A 12,006-nucleotide genomic window follows, 5' to 3' on the forward strand; every position below is an offset into this window, starting at 1 on the left:
TTTATGTTTTTACTACTAATTGTAGATCTATTACGTTGTCTGTATTAAAAGAGTTATCGCTAACTTAAATGGTTTGGATATTAGAAAGTTAATTTTGTCAGGAATAAAATTATGTACATATATTCACACACATATAGAACAAAAAGGAAAGATCGAGCAATGCCAACATGAAATATGAAACAAATTAACGATATAAGTTAATTATTCTTAACAAGCGATTACATTGCACAAACGATATGTATTCACATAGAAAAATATTAGTGGTACATGAACTTAATCTTAATAAATTATTTCCTATTCTAAAGCTAAACTGTCAATCCAATGAGGTGTTATATACATCAACAACATTTTGCTTCATGTAATTAACGACAATGTAGACTAGAGGTAGGCAACTTCTGCACCGGTCACTCAATACTATCCACCAAAAAAAAAGCAAAAGACAGAAACAAAAGCTGCGCAGCTTACAAGGCACAGATATACCATTTCATTTATATCATTCCAAGATTATTATTATGTTTTTTTAAGCTCTTATGTCAATAAGAAGAACAAAATTTTATTCACAAATGACAAAAATTAAATTCTGTTCACAATAGACAAAAATAAGATATCGAAGAATATTATTTTTTACGAAGAATATATATTTTTCATATTTGTGACTTATGATTTAATTCGTAAAGCCTTGTCCTCACTGAAATAATGATAACGAATTTTTTGTCGTCTCTTATTACAACATGTTTCAAAATATTTATAATAAACATATGAACTTACAGAAATATTTTGTCAATACTAAAACAACATAATCAAGAATATATGGATTTTATTTCAGTTTCAAGATTACATTTGTTGCTAGCAACTAATTGTCCACACAAGTCAGTTTCTTCCGAACTACCGACTAAAGAATACTTGCTCATTGTAGTTATAGAATTTATTGTTATCATTGATAAAAAAAATGAAAGAACGAAATTTATGAATTCGATCAAGTCTAAACCAATAGAAATTACATACAATTTATAAATATATTGAAGCTTAATGGTTTATTAACATATGGACAACACCTTCTCTCCATGTATCGTCTTCTGCATTTTTGCATTTATAATCTCTATCCGAAAAGAACTACGAACATTCATATCTTCTGCATTCTTCAATTAATTTAATAAATAAATCATTATTCCATGTCACTATTTTGGACATTTCACAGATATATATATCTGTAAATCGCATTATCGTCGCCGACATCAACGGGTTGTGAAACGGATTACAAAATATACAGTTTGGAAAAGCATTTATTTCTGTTTCCGCGTATTTCTTATTTACCTTTGATCTTTACTACTCCAAATGAAAACAAGCAACAAATGGCGGTATTTGATGCCAGTAGCAAAAAAACAAAAAAATCTGAAGAAACATTTGGCAGCAAACAAAAACTATTTCAAGATACATAGAATATTAACAAATTCCTTGTAATTTCTTCAATGAGTATAAATCTTAACAATGTATGCATACTCGACGACAAAATCGCACACACACTGAAACTCATAGAAATCTGACTATACGTTCAGTCTTTTTTTTCAGATCGTTTGAAAGGTAAACAATACTGTAATATAAAACGATATGTATTATTTTATATATCACACAATCTGATTACTTTTAATGAATATATATTTGTATATAAACCTTAATAAAACCTGTAACTACCACAAAACTAACTCTTGTTTCTTGTTTTAGACACATACAACCGTTTCACGAGTTAACGATATTATACGACAAAGGATTAAATTGATCGACTAATTTAAATATCCACAAAGATTGTGTTTATTATACGTTCATAATAAGTGTAATTAAAACAATGGCAATGGTAAAATTGACAAGAAATCGGTATTATAAACGAATAACTTACGTATTGAGATTATATATTACGAAGTAATAATTTAAGCGTAATTATCGAGATGGAAATCGGACAAGTGGAATTTTTGGGAAATTACTTGTCTCAAATTGCTATGCTTCATTTCGTGCAATAACCAATGTCGTTATAAAATCTTTCTCACTATTGTCATCAACTTAAAACCTGCTGAGAATAAACTTAATAAATCACATTAACTTTTTTTAGAAATACGAAAACCTTTTCTACCTTTCCAGGATCGAAAACACTTTTGTTATGTTCGTTTTATGCCAAGATAACGTAACGTTTTTGTATAAAGGAATTTTCGATTACTTTTACGTAATTATTTATTTATATATCTCTAGTAGATATATATGTATATAAGTATATATATATATATATATATGTATATATATATATATACGCAATATTGTTCTATTAGAAATATCACTGCTATTTTATTTCACTGACTAACAAAAACGCTCAAGTCATCGCTTGAAAATTCTCTTACAGTGATCGAATTATTGGTAAATTCCTTTTTCAGAACAGTAAAAAATTTACCACATTGCTACTGTTTCCACCATCAAATCCGAATTTGAACCTACTACTGATTATATAGTTAGATGAAACATTTGTATATTAATTATACCAATTTTTTTTATAAATTCAAACAAATAATGTGATCAAATAATAATAAGTAAAGAGTTTATTAAAATAATCGTCGAAATAATCAGTTTTTCGCGACATGAGCCTTGTTTATCAGTCTTTCAGTGAAACGAAGCCACGTGGTCAGAACGTGCGCGTTGTATTCGCCGCGGTTTAGAAAGTCCTCATCAGGGATCAGCCGATGAACGCTCGTCCATTTCACAACGAATCATTGGGTGAAAAGGTGCGCCCATATTTATTACTTTTATACTTGCGCCTATATTTATTATTATATCTTTTACGTTTATGTCTAGGTCAATTTAAAAAGTTGATAGTAAAAATGCACTTTGTTATATACAACTGAATTAAATAAAATTGTATTAAATAAAGAGAACTGTCTTCTTTCATCCTTTCCTTTCTTAATTAAGCCGTTCTTTGAGGCAAAATATACAGTTAAATACTTTCAATGTACTCTTATATTTTCTTTTTGTTATCTAGATCGTATACACATGTCACCGTCTACGATTAACTGAAAAGAATATTAATAAGAATCTTAATGACCTTCCATAATCTCGAATTAAATAAGATTGAAATTTGTTTGCGCGTATTCGTGATATTTTTTAAAAAATAAATTTGTGATCTACCTCTTTTGTTTTTCTCTTTCTCGAGTCTACGTTTGTGCCTCTTAAACCTTATCCATACTGAAGCAACAGCGAGGAAATTTTTATTGATATTCAATGTATTTTTAAAAAGTCGCCGTTTATTATCGAATATTTTTCCAAGTTTTTGTACCTAGTAACAAATGTCACCATTTATTGTCTATTTCCATCCAGCAGTGAATATCAAAGAAAAACATGAGGCCACACATGGCAACAGAAATAAATGCTCCTTCAATGTAATATAGTCCTATAGTCTATATAATATAGTCCTGAAACTGAAACAAAACACGAATGTTCCTCAAATTATGTTATTTGATGTGAACAAGATGTTTCTATCGCTGTTTGTTGAAAATATTTTGAAACATGTAGGAACAAGAGATGACAAGTTTCTTATTGTTACTTCAGTGGAAACAGGCTTTGTGAAATCGAAATGCGAATCGATGTTATCTTGTTAAACTCATATTTCTAGATATTGCCCTTTCACGTATTGAAATATGAAACTCTATCCCAAGTGACATACACTTTCGTTTTTACGCGCACGAACTACTCGAATTGTTTTTATGAATGAAGCACATGTGCCCATGCCCATAGATGGTAGAAATCTTGTATTGTTACCTCTTCTCTTACATTTCTATTATGCGTATGGTAATATTTTCGTGTTTAAGATTTTTAGAAGTTCGCGTATCATGCTCAATAAATAAATAGGGAGAGAGAGAGAGAAAGAGAGAGAGAGAGGAGAGAGGAAAAGAGTATATAATATATAATAGATAATAAGAATATGTACGTCCAATAAAATCTGAATTTCGTAATTTTAATTTAATTTCGATAACAAAGAAATATCTCTTTCGATAGATATATTGAAGCGCGAAGAACATCAACTATATCGGAAAACGTAAGTTAGATTATTCGCCAATACTCTCTATGTTTATGCATCATTTCCATGATACATCAAATCAGGAGATTCGATTTTTTGAAAGAGGGAAGAGGAATTTTAAAAATTCGGTTTCAAAAGAAAAATCATTTTTTCCTTACGAGTAGCGATTGATACCATTACACAATGCCGCCCATTTGAATTCCTTCGCAATGTGTCATGATAGAAAAACTATGTAAATACATACGATATATGCATGTAAATACTTACGTATATGTCGCTTAGAAAGGAGCCGCTGAACTTTCCTCTGCTTGCATGCGAGCATGCGCGTATCTCTTTGTAACGGCCGATATTATCGAGATTAACGACTAAAGATCAAAATTACTTTGATTTAAAATGTTACGAAAAATTTTAATCGCGTTAATACTCGACAAAATTTGTTTCTTTTGAGGAACGCTAAACCATTGAACCATTAAACCATTAAAGCATTAAACCATTAAACTGTATTCGTATTAGCATTTTGATACTTTTTATTGTAAAATTTAATAAAATCAAGAAAATATCCGAATAATCGTTTTTCTAATTCACTAATGAATGCTTCACTAATGATAGCTTCAATTATTGATACGCTAAATTATCGAGAGAGCCATAAAATAATCATTAAGAATATTTTGTCAAAAAAAAAGTTACAGTATAATGTAGTCGTCAAATGTTAGATTCCATTCGTGCTTCTTTTTCCTATTCTTCTTACATAACAATTAAACAATTTAAACCCTTGTAAATGTTTATGTATAAGTTGAAATGTTAAGGTTGTTGGTTGCATGCTGTGAACAAAAACCTTTCTTATTTCATGTATACGTATTTCTTATTTCATGTATACGTATATATTTGGTAATATATATTTAGTATATATATTTAATAACTTGAGAAGCATAAGAAACAAAAAATTGGCATTATATGATATCCCCTTTGTATCAAATAAATTTGTAAAAAATTTTTTTTGATATATATATATATATATGTATTTATGATATTTATGATATGTATTTGTGATATATATATATACACGCACACATAGCATATCTAGAGACGAATGAAAAACGAAAGAGATGAATCGCAGAGAAATGGACATGCACATATACTGATAGTTCAGGATATGAATATATAACAAAGTTATTATAAAAAATATAATGTAAAGAAAAGTAGTTTATTTATGACAGTTCTAAACATATCGATGGAAACGTTACGCATGAAACAATTTTAACAAAAATATCATTTTTTCTTAGATATCTCACTTATATATTAAAGTTCAGGTCATATTAATATAATTGTATTATAGTCTGAAAAATAAAAACTAAATACATTCAATTGAAAACAATAAAACATGGAACATATGTTAAGAATCTTGACTAAGGATTTGAAAAATTCTGTGATTTCAATTAAATTCCAATCTTTAACGATAAAAAGTAAAATATAATCGATTAATGTAAAAACATCGATTAAATTCAAAGTAATCTTCATTATAATTATCGTTCTCTTGTATCACGATGAATAGACTAAAGACATGGTACTTATGTGAATGCAAAGGATTCTACGGTATTTTTAATTCAAATCGAGAATTACGTTCTTCATGCCCAGAATAAAATGTTATAAATGTGAACGTGTCATGCCGTGTTTTCTCTCCTCGAAGGGAGAGGAGACGATGGGAAATGTCATTTACGAACGCTTGGAATTTATGTAAAGAGACAAATATACCTTCGAAAAATCTATTATTTTTAACGGCACAGTTCCAAATAAACTATTGATGCTCAAAACAATACATTACATTCTCATCATACAGTAGGTATCTCAAAGCATTTCAACGTAAACGATTTTTTCTTTGGTACGGCAAAAAAACAGAAAAATGGCAAAAGTACAGAAGAACGGTTAATACGTCGAGAAAATATCAAAATTTCTCGGATTTCCTTTCATGTTCGAAGAAAGCAACGCGTGCGTCGTATCGACAGTGAATTCGGAAAATCTCGAAGATGAAAAATCAACAGAACTTTACTCACGTTTTAAAAGGTGTAATTCCTTTTCTCTCTGCAAGAATTTGCCTATTTCGATTCTTCGTCTCTTTCTCGTCGATCTTCGTCGTAATAAAACCAAGTAAGCCGTTCTCGCAAAAAGATCTTCTAACGGGAGAAAGAAAAGCTTTGTTCGAGGGCTCGATAAATAAATCTTGTCAATGACGTTTCAAATCTCAATTTTTTTCGGTCTCAAAATTTTTATAGTTCGTATCGCTTTTCTTTCAGAAGACAGAGAAAGTACGATTTTCTCTTGTTTCACGCACGCGAATACCTCAAGCACCAATAACGCGCAATAAATTCAAAATTAATTTCGTGAATATCTAAATTTCGCGCGTTTTGTACCCTAAGAAATTCGCGAAAACGTAACGCGTGCACGCGCATACGCAAAATAACAAGAAAGAGCAGAAGAAAACGAGAAAAAGGGAAAATATGTATAAAACGTGCAACAGTTTAAAAAACGAAAAAATAGAAAAAACCACTCGGCCCAAACTACGTCCGAACAGTTCGGGGATTCGAAGACAACTGAACCTGCCAGCGGACTTTGGAATCGGTGAGCGGATTCGGTTCGCCGACTCGAGTTTGTCGTTCTCCTTCTAACCTCTCTCCCTCTCTTTCTAACAATACATGCATATACCATATATGCCATACACGCACACACCTTCCTTTTCTTTCCTTCCATTTTTCTCGCTATTTCTCTTTTTATACATCGCACGAGCTCGCTGTTCGTCATCCGTGGACATTCAGTTTTGCTGCCAGGTAGTAGTACCACACTGTCTTTCCCTCCAACCGCTTTCTATGTCACTGGCCGTGCACTCTATTGCGCGCGCGCATACACACAACACTTACTATGCTGTAAATTATCGGATACTTCTTCCTGCACAGATCTATACATCTTATTTATTTTAAATTATTTTACATATTTAAGCATGCTTTTAGAGGGACTATTGAACTTAAAAGGACAACCAATCATATATATATGCGAATATTTTTTTCTTATATAAAAATAATGTTTCCTTGGGATATTGTAATTACAAAAAATTACTATCATTACAACTTAAATATTACGTTGCAATTAAAGTAATACGTAGCGCTATAACGAATTTGTGTATATTTCGTAAAACAGATTAAAAAACAATAATAATATAGAGCTTGAAAAAGATGGAGAACATTAAAACAATGCAAGAAAATATCGATACGTCTTAACGACAAAATCAATTGTACAATATGCAGTATATGTTCTATGTTTTTATTTGATTTTCTTTCGAATATCGAAATTGAAATAGAAATTGAAACAGTAAAACTAATTTGAAATTTATTCTAAATAAGATATTTTTGCAAAAGTCTAATCAATGATTTCATTCTTATACTAACCTTGACAATCATCCGAAAGTCTTGTCACGATGATCCGCACCCACAATTAGAGAAATCATTGTAAATCATGGACGTATTGAAAACTTTCCACTAATGATTCGTTAAGAGTTATAACGTCAAGAACGTAACGAATTTTGAATCACAATGAAAGATGAAAAATTAACGACAATAACTAGAAGACTACTTTAATAGTATAATAAGAGAAAAATTCATAGAATAAAATTACGCATAGTGGAAATTGTAATTCTATATAGTAATAAAAACTTGATTCTTGAAGTATGTAAATATGAATAAAAACAGATATTTTCGAGAGTAATATTTTTGAGAGTAAACGAAACCTCATGAAAGATAGACATGTGATGGCCTTCATTCAAGGTTTCTTAAACGATGACAAGAATGAAACGCGTCGTCGAAGACTTTGTCATCATTATTATTATATAGAAAACACTTGTTAATTATCGACAATCCTATAGGGATAGATAAATTAATTCAATATAAATTTGACTTCGAGTTTATAACGTCAACACTTTGCAATGAATTTAACAAAGAAGAATTATTATGAGCATGAGTAACGTTACCTTTTCATCATATTGACTATTTTCGAACGATTATAATTCCATGTATTGTACTTTAATACAAAAAAGTTATGAAAAATTGCGAAGACGAGAGAAATTTCTCACCCGACAATAAGATTCATTGTGCCATTCAATAGAATACATGAATACATACTCAAATTCTAAGAGAAAAACATTATTAAGAACATTTTATGATAAAAATCATTACAACTTCTTGATTAAACAAAAAATGGTACTGACAAAAATCGTAGGTTTAAGAAAAATTGTAACATGAATTGACTGGAAATTTAAAGCCAATGTAGAATTTTATTAATTTTATCCACGTTACAATATTTATTATCTTTCGGAAGAAAAAATATAAAAAGTGTTTTATTTCACATTGATTATACTAAAGATTCATCATGTGTATTAGAACGATCGTGAATATATAAAAGAATTGTGTATACAGAAGTGTAACATACGTCAAAAACCAAACGAGTTATCTTCATTCGGTTTCGAATGTTTGAACATATTATCTTAATGTATTTTCTTCTTGGTTTTGTCTTCTATCTCATTTGTATTAATGTGTTTTACGCAGTACCCGTGTCAAGATAACTACTTTATATAAAGCCATATTCCTAAAATTCCTTATTTAAATATGATTACAATTATTAACACATTGTTGATTTATAAAACATTTCTAATCCAGAGGATTTTTATGAAGAGAGAATATTTACAGACTTGATCATGATTTCATTTTAAGGACAGTTTAATTAATTCATGCTAATTTATATTAATATAGATTAATGTAGACAGACAATACAAATATAATGATACTAATCACTAATATAGACAATTTATAGAAATTGCAAATTTATAAAATTCCTTTAACTAATAAATAATGACATATATGTCTACTTCTGACAACTTGAAATATTCACAAAAGAATCATATAAAATGGTACTATCCAACTATATTCCATGCTTTTTGGCAAGAGAACAAGATAAAGTAACGATACGATGAATATTTTAATAAAGTCTACGACTCTTCTTAATGGTGTGGCTGCTCGCGCCATTTTGATGGCGAACACGTCCCCCCGAAGTCAATGAAAAGTTACCGCAGCTGTGTGGAAAATATATTATCGCAGAAGGACAGTAGTTGGTTATCCGATTATGTAAGAACACCGTGTATTGGTATTTATAGTAATTTATAAAGTAATCGTGAATGCCAGGAGCATCGGCAAAACCAAATCGTTTCGCAAAAATACCAGAAGACGTGACATTACGACTTGTCGCAAGAACTCTTATTTTCTTCAAATTTCTACTAACATTTCAATGCTTACAAATAAATACTATGATTCTTCTCATTTATCCTTACCAAAAGAAACGATAATATATCATATAGATATGTTAAAGATTTACCGATAAAGTAGTTTATTTTCTATTGTTTAAACAATCATATCTTCGATCAAAATATTTGGAAGAGAAAGAATTGTGAATGAAAAAAAAAAACATTCTCTTGAAATATGTTTTGTTGCAAAATATAATCTTTGTAATTTTATATTCTTCTTTTTTTCACCAGAGAACTAATCAGTATAACACATCTGTAGTCGCAAAGGAAAGAGAGAACTTGTTCTCGATAAGAAAGAATCTGAAAACTCTTTGAATCTATAAATTTGTAAGCTAAATTATACAATCTTAAGTCAGACCAATTAACTACTTATAACTCTTAATTTTTTGCTTTTCTGTTAGGTATAATCATTAGCAAGATAATGGCTTAACAGCTAGTCATACTTTCTTTTGCAAGATATGATTTAAAAAAAAATAACTTGTCAGAAGGTGAAAGAGAATTCTTCTCCCAACGGAGGAAAATTTTTCCCAGCATTAAGACGTCCGATATCTCATATCGGACGAATAGATGTAGCGTCAAATATTTAACTGCGTAAGGTATTTGTCACTTTTACGATATTACGTAAGATCATTGGTGTCCTTATAATCCGAGGAACCATGGCCTACTTCGAGGTATTTACACCTTAACCGTGACAAAATCCACCGATCAATAATTCGCAATACGATTGGCCAAATTTCTTATGTGCATCGTTAATTTATTATTACACATTTCTACAAGAAAAAATGGGTAATATAAAATAAAAGTTTCATATTTTTTTAGGCACAATCGTAAAGAGTTCTTTATTATTATTTTGAATTTATTTTAAATGTCATTTGATTATTATACATTAATATTATACAAAGATTAAAGTAAAGAAATAAGTTAATATTTTCTCTCAACATATAATTCGACAGCCTTTAGAAGCTTCGTATAGTTTATTCTTTTACAATTGTATACATTATAATATATTCCTAAACATATCATTATAAACATATCTAAAATTAGCTACTGTTATATATAGACAAGTACTTACATATTTTTCATTGCCACGACCACTTTTATTACTTGACTTAAATTCGACCATAAATTAATATTCTTCTATATATTTTTAGTTAAAATTTTTTGTTAATTACATACATATGTCTAAAACTTCAAATAGTTTGTTAATGCTCTTGAGTTTAACATTAAATATAAGCCTTAAAATGTCTATGTAAATTTATCCTGCAATATTAGCAATAATTTAAAATAAAATTAAAATAAAAAATAGTGAAAAATAGTATATATTGAGAAGTGCTACATTATCAATGTTTTTTTGTTATGTTATTCACTTCATTTGTAAAATTACTATTTACCATGACAGCAATATTGTCAAACATAGTACTATATTATTTAGCGGAAAAATCAGAAACTATAAAATCGATAATAAATTATGCTATACAGCGATAGATGGCACGATAGACTTTCTCATTGTGGCGACCTTGTCGCGACTGTTACGCCTCCTCAGTTAAAACACATAACTAACACGCCTTGGCGCCACCAAACGCACACGCGGGAAATCAAACAAACAAAATAAAAGGCAACAAAAGACCCCGAAAACAAAGGAGACGAAAAAGACGTCGGGAATACAAAAAAAATTATACATTCTTTCTTCGACTCTTCTTGAGACCATAGCCATAGATGCTGGTAGTCATACTCTGATTATATCTATTGTATATCGAACAAAGTTAAATAAACATATCACTATTGTTATTTGATGTGCAAAGTTTCTTTCTACATAGTGGATTATCAACGATAAACACACATCATGTAGCTAGAGTAATATTAAGTAACATCAGTTGTCATTTAGCATGCGTTTCATCCAATCAATTCTCGTAGTTATGGTCCTTAACTAGGCGAGAAATACTTTAGTTTTTTGTCTCTTGAATTGTTATTCAAATTTAATTATACACTTCATTTTATTTAATCCTGTATTAATATGAAATATATACATTGTTTTGTTAAAAAGTAGTTTGTGTTATCCTTCTCAATTAGAATTACTCAATTGATTCAAAATTTAAGTGTAAATATAAATAGTATTTTAGCAATAAACAACAAAAAATACAAATTTAATAAAATCTAATAATAAAAGTAGATTAATTTTTAAAAAAAGGAAAAAAATTATCAAGTACCAATCATCTTTGAGTGAATGTAATTGCCTACGTTCGGTGCTGTGTCATCTTGCATGAGGAAATGAAAACCACCCTATATATGATAAGCTTTGTATACAATTTTACCAACAGAGAGCGCGATGGTAATGGCAACGATACATTTCTTTTGACAACAGGAATATGTATATTATTTCTCATAAATTTGATATGTCCTATGATAATATTCATACATTTCAAACATAATAAGTCAATTGAATACTATCAAAATACGTTATCGAATAATACAAATGAATATTGCTATTTACAATTTTTAACATTTCCCGTACGACGCTTAAATAGCCAATGGTGTAAAAGAAATTATATTAACGACCAATTAGAACATTTGATAATAAACTTTTTCTAAAATACTACAAAAAGTAAGATGC

At 29.4% G+C, this 12,006-nt stretch overlaps 1 protein-coding gene across 1 annotated transcript in view; it reads right to left on the reverse strand.

Moving 5' to 3' along the window:
• LOC124957838 (UNC93-like protein) overlaps positions 1–6,864 on the reverse strand; it is a 36,417-nt gene extending 29,553 nt beyond the window's left edge. Inside the window, exon 1 of the mRNA XM_047515238.1 lies at positions 6,106–6,864. The gene's annotated coding sequence lies outside the window, so the exon portion shown is untranslated. The remainder of the gene's footprint in view (positions 1–6,105) is intronic.
• Between the last annotated feature and the right edge of the window lie 5,142 nt (positions 6,865–12,006).

Source organism: Vespa velutina, chromosome 2 (genome assembly GCF_912470025.1).
Source record: "Vespa velutina chromosome 2, iVesVel2.1, whole genome shotgun sequence".
In the NCBI taxonomy this organism is placed as follows: domain Eukaryota; kingdom Metazoa; phylum Arthropoda; class Insecta; order Hymenoptera; family Vespidae; genus Vespa; species Vespa velutina.